The following is a 5,987-nucleotide window of genomic DNA, read 5'->3' as shown; positions in this document are numbered from 1 at the left end:
ACTGGTGGAGGTAAGCTACGAGTTGTAGCCACAGCTGCCCTGGGGCCAACACCAGTAGCGGAGGGAATTGTGAACAGGAGATAGTTTATTTTCTATTTTTTGTATACTTAGGATCACAGTATAAGCAGAAGTATCAATCAGTAATCATTTGTAATCACAATCAGTTGACAGAATAATCTTTGAACTACATTTATGAGAATATTAATCAATACAGATTATCAGTACTTTAATTAGTCTACTGTTGTTCTGTACTATTCTTGTGATTTGCTTAAAGCTGTGGCCTAGTTCTGTTTTACAGAAGCCTGTGGGTCCTGCTGGACCCTGGCTTAGGATGTTATCTGCCTTAAGTTCTGCACGTACGCAGGCCTTTAGAGAACTTGCACGTACTTATATAACTCACGCACGTTTACACACACACTTATAAGAATATCTAGGGTCGTGAGGACATCCATTCTGATAGATATACTTTCACAAAAGGCACAAACTGTAATACACACTTGTTTTTCTCTAAATCTAGCAGTTCATGTCCATATTAGGTAAACTGTTAGACCAGGCCCAAATGTTATCATTTCCAGTAAGTTCTGACTGTGTGATGTCATCATGTTAATAAAAGGATGAAGATGCCTCCGCCCAGCGGAGATTCTTGATGTGAAACTGTTTTCCCCACACTTCTGCGCAAAGTGTGTAATAAAATCACTATTTTTGTCACCCATACGGAATCAGCTTGTTTTTCCTTCTTAACCAAAAAGAACCAGACGTAACAACTTGGTGCCGAAACCTTCGGGTGGTGTAGAGGAGCAGTGTGCAGCTGTCCCGTGGGCGACAGGGGCGAACGCCAGCAGAGCCTATCTGAGTGACGCCAGGCGACATAATAAGAAAGGTGAGTGCCACCTGTTGATTTTACATCCAAAGGCGCTATATTGGAAGTTAAAACTAAATTTAATTAAAATAATATTCACTCAGTTGGGATTTCTGGTGTTTGTCCATAGTGATTTTTGTAATTGGCGTTTAAAGTTTAAAGTTTAAAGTTTGATTGATAAAGTTATTGATGCTCTGTGTGGAAGCGAATTTTAAGAGGTTATCTGAGGTTAAAAAACTAAGGTTTAAGGTTAAAATACTAAGGTTTAAGGTGAAAAGAATACGGTATAAGGTTAAAAAACACGGTTGAAAAGGTATAAACCGTTGTAGGTGGTTGGGTGCCAGCGGCCACCTCGTTAGTGTAGGGTTTTCGGTTTAATTGAGTTGAGAGACGGGGTCTCGGGCTTCAGATAATTAAACGGCGCGAGAGCGCACCGTGAGGCTTTTAAAACAAGTCAATTTTTTTTTAGGACTGGAGACGTGGTCTCCTAAGGGCGTAGTTGCTCAGCACTGTGGCGGTGACTCCTGACCTCGGACGCGGGATCAGGTTTTTTGCTCGGTTGGTTGCCGGGGAATTTCGGGCATCCCAAATTAACCGAAGCAGTCGACGGGAGACTGCTTCCTTACTGCGCCAGATTGATTGACAGGGTCGGGGACCCGGCTGCCTCCTACTTAAACGTCAGGAGCTTGTGAACTTTAAGAAAAGCCAGAAACGTGAGCCGGGACATCATTGCCTTTCACGCACCTGGTGGAGATCCGAGTTTTTATCTGGCGAGGTGCAGTTTTAAATTAATTAGAACTTAGTAATGAGGCCGTTTTCAAGGCGGCGTCCTTGAAACGGTAATTGGTTAGTAAGAGCGGGGCTCTGGGCTGAAAGACGCTTTTAAATTGATTCGAAAATTTAGGAACACCAGCAGAGAAATAGAGAGAATTGTTCTGGCATATGGTGTTTTCTTAGGAATTCGAGCGCTCTCGGGAGGGCGTTCCCGTGGCGTGTAATTGATAGTAAGGCGAGGCCTGGGCGTAGATGCTTTTAAATTAGTCAAAAACTTAGGTGTAACCTCTTCTGGCATAAGACGTCTATGCGGGCCCGTGTGTAAATATGATATAAATTATGTGTGGTCTATGATAAAGTGTAAATATTGTATAAAACTGTCTTTGTTGGTGAATTTCTTGCGTGTGTGTATGAGTGCTGAGGAAAAGAAAAAAGGAAAAGGCTGCTTCTCTCTGTCTCTGTGAGAGAGAACAAAGGTGGGGGCCGAGTGAGCCCGCGGGGCCGAGCGGGTCCGCGGGAGCGAGCGTGTGTGCTGTGGGGGGAGAGAATGAGAAGGAGCGAGTGATAAAGAGTAACCGAGTGTTTGGTGAGTTTTTTATTATTTCAGAGGCTGTGGGTAAGAGTTTTGACTATATTGATTAAATTCTGTGGTTTTGGAGTTGTATAAATTGTATAAATTGTATAGACTGTGATGAATCGGTGATTTTCTGCCTATTGTGCTGCGTGGCAGACACAGAAGTGTAGAAATGTTTGTGGTTTATCTTTGTTTGACGTTTTATATAGAGTTGGTTGATTCAGGGTGATTTCTCCCGTTTAAGGGAGGAGTTGGAGTATGTTAAAGCTTTGCTGTATGAGTGTGAATTTTTGCTGGCTTCGCATGTTTAAATGGAAGCATAGAAGTTTGAGTGAGAAATTGTTATTGGTGGGGTTTAAAGTTAGTAAGGAGTTAAATCAACCCTCCTCAAGAGTTCAATAATTTAGGCAGTTATGTTTATACAAATACTAAATGTATGTTTAGTGTCTTCATACAGGTGGTTTTTTCTTAATCTGGAAACCTGAGTACGACAGCAGGAGACAAGCCAAGCTTTGGCTAAAAATTCACGGCTGGACACCAGAGTAGTCCCCACGCCTCCTGGAAAAAAGAAAGCATGAAGTTTTAGGCGTGTTTTTCTCGCTGAACTGCTCTGGGTGCTCCCTGAATCTCACCAGTGTTAACCTCTGGCGGAAGACATGGAGAAAAGGAAAAGATGTTCCTGGTAAATGACTGAAACAAATAAAACCACACACAACCAGAGAAAGGTATGAGAAGTGTGAGGAACAGACACATGTGCGTGTTAGTGAAATGCCTCGTTTGAAAAAGGTAAATTAACCCATATACAGACGCACCCACACCTGCAATGAAGAAACAGCTTACATACATGTGCACGTACAAGCAAGGTTAAAGTAGCAACACTTAACATACACCTGTTTTTAAATGATATAGTTTATCCACTACTGACAAATAAACTCTCTGGGTTGCAGGACAACAACTTAACTTCAAAAGGAGAGACACTGGTCATCCAGTGTGGACACGACAAATTTAGTGGTTAAAAGAGTTAAATTGTGACATGTTTTTGTTGATTGCTTAAGACAAATGATTACTGAATGACAGAAAATTCCTCTTTAGGTTTTTGAACATGATTTTAAGAATTTGAACACGTACCTGTGTTGTCCTGCCAACTTGGGGGGTTATGAGTTGAGTATATGGTGAGAAAAAACAAAAGGGGGGAGAGGAGGCCCCGTTGTTTCTCCCCTCTCTGGATAACACACCGAACACATTCCACACAACATCATTTTCCTGTTCGCCTGTGGTTGTTTTGTTTTTGTTTTTTCTGAAAGCCGAAGCGGACCTGGACTCCTACCCTCCTCTACCATCGTTGCCCTCTCCGCTACCATCTTTGACCCTTTGACCCCTGAAGGCTACAGCAGCTGGACACACAACAACAACTTGAGGATGTCAACAGTGCTGCAGAAAGCGAATGCTAAAGCTTCAGCTGACAGAGCTGTGACGAGACGCACATTAAGCCTGGAGGAAAAGGGAGGGTGAGCAAAAGAATGCTGACCTCTGAGAAGAGCCAAACAGCAGAGCTGCAGAAGGCTGTGGAGCAAAGTAAGGACAACATAAACAGACTCCAATCTGACGTGGAAGGAAAAGACTCTGAGGTTTTTGCCCTCAGTAAGAAACTGAGCACGGCTTCGGAGGAGCTGGTTGCTAGTTGAACTCATCAGTCAGACGACAATCAGTGAAAGCTTCATTTAAGAACACATTCTTACATTTTTATTTCTCACAGTGGCCTGGAAGAAATTTAAAGCCTGACAAGGAGACAAACAGATCAGGCTGGTTAAAAGGAAATATTAATATTTAAAGAGAAACACAGATTTGAAAATTTTGACACACAAATGCCAAAAATTCCAGGTAACAAAATCCAAAGAAGTGGATCTGATCTGGATCTGAATCAATTTTCTGAGATTGCAACAAATCCACATAGTAAAAGTCTGTCCCCTGCAGTAAAGTTTGTATTTAAATACTTTAAAGGGTAATTACATAAAGTACCTTTATGCCCTGAGCTTTCTACTTTAAATACAAGAAGAAAGTGCTGGGAGAGAAAACTGAAAATTTATATTCATTTCCCAGCGAGCTGCTACTCTGTAGAGATCTTTGTACATCTACAGCACCTCTGTGGATTGAAAATACAAAGTCTACACGGCTACAGGAGTTTCTTTTTTTAGTTCAAACTTGTAACATACACCTGTTAGTTGGGGTTGGATCACGTCCACAGTATAAACAAACCGCTGTGGAGTTTTGGAACTGTACCGAGACCATCTGCCAGAGCCTGGCCATGCCAATCAAAGTAAGACCAAATAGGCATTGTTTTGGTCCACACCAAGTACAATTACTGTTCACACCTGGACAATTGAACCATACCAAGGAGGAAAACTAACCCATGTTTGATTTAAATAGATTAAACGGCGCAGGTGTGAAAACACCCCAAGTCACAATTGGAGCAATGCAACCATGCAAGCAGATGAAGGTAGAAGTTTAGCATTATGATTGAGTAGTGATTTCACAGTACTACCTCTGGTGCAAAAGGGTACTTGAGTATGTTGTATCCTGTGTAAATCTGGCTTTGGGGGTGGTTATAAAATGATTAATATTTGTATCGGTTCTGTTCAGGTTTATTGTATGGCTTCACTGTTGTATTTTAAGAGATATTGTAGTTTGTTTTTCTTTTCAAATTACTGTCACACTGTTAAAATATTTTCTATAAACTGATGTATTTTTCTTAGCTGTGGGGAGGCAGATGGCTGCCCCTCCCTGAGCCTGGTTCTGCTAAAAGGTTTCATCCTGTTAAAGGGAGTTTTTCCTTCCCACTCTCAGTCAACGCTGTCACTGTTTGCTGATCTAACCTACTATCAACTGAGCAGCCATAAAAATAATCACTCTGAAGGAAAAACTGCTGAAGCACCTTTGAATGGGAAGGACATATTTAAAGAAGCACAGATCACTGTTGATATTGAGACAGTGCAACATATATACGTGGTCTCTTCTGGTCTTTCTGACAATTTACACCAAAAATATGAGCATTTCAACAATGCTATTCAAACCATATGTTGAAAAACCGTGTCATTATTTGTTAATGCATAATAAACAAAGCTTACTTCAATTGGACTCTAAAGATTGGGTTCTTAAATATTTGCAATTTCCTCAGAAGTGAATAATATGTGATTTTGAGTTTGTTTAGTAGCATTATGAAAAGTCAAAGTGTTTTTAAAATGTCTTACATCAACAATGATTTTTTTTTGCCCTCTGAATTTTTAGATATACTTTTTTAGCTCTTAAAATAAATTCTTTGAGAAAGAAAAATAAAGGATATAGGTACAAAAACTGTGACTGATTTCCAGATTTTAGGATTCATTCCTCTGACACTCACTGAGTCAGGGCCGTGTGTGTCTGAACATCCAAATTAAATTTGTTGTCTTTCTTAGCTAGATCATTCATTGCCTAACATCAGTTTAAACTGTTTCATTAATGAATGAATGAATGAATGAATTAATTAATTAATGAACACACAGTGTAAGTAATGTCAGTCAGTAATGTATTTTATCAGTACATCAATAATTGTGCTTTACTTCTTAAAACTGCTTCATAGTTTCTATAAACATTTTAAATAACATCTTTTCATTCATTGTATTAACGAATTAACATTTTAGAAATGACTCCATTGCTATTACATATGTTTTCTTTCACTCTGGAGGCCACATCATGAATTAAACCTAAATGTCAAATGAAGCAAAACATGAATAAAAACAACTT

This window comes from Haplochromis burtoni, unplaced genomic scaffold (genome assembly GCF_018398535.1).
Source record: "Haplochromis burtoni strain Fernald_Lab_line unplaced genomic scaffold, NCSU_Asbu1 Contig_1371, whole genome shotgun sequence".
NCBI classification, from domain to species: domain Eukaryota; kingdom Metazoa; phylum Chordata; class Actinopteri; order Cichliformes; family Cichlidae; genus Haplochromis; species Haplochromis burtoni.
Note: the sequence above shows the minus strand (reverse complement) of the source record.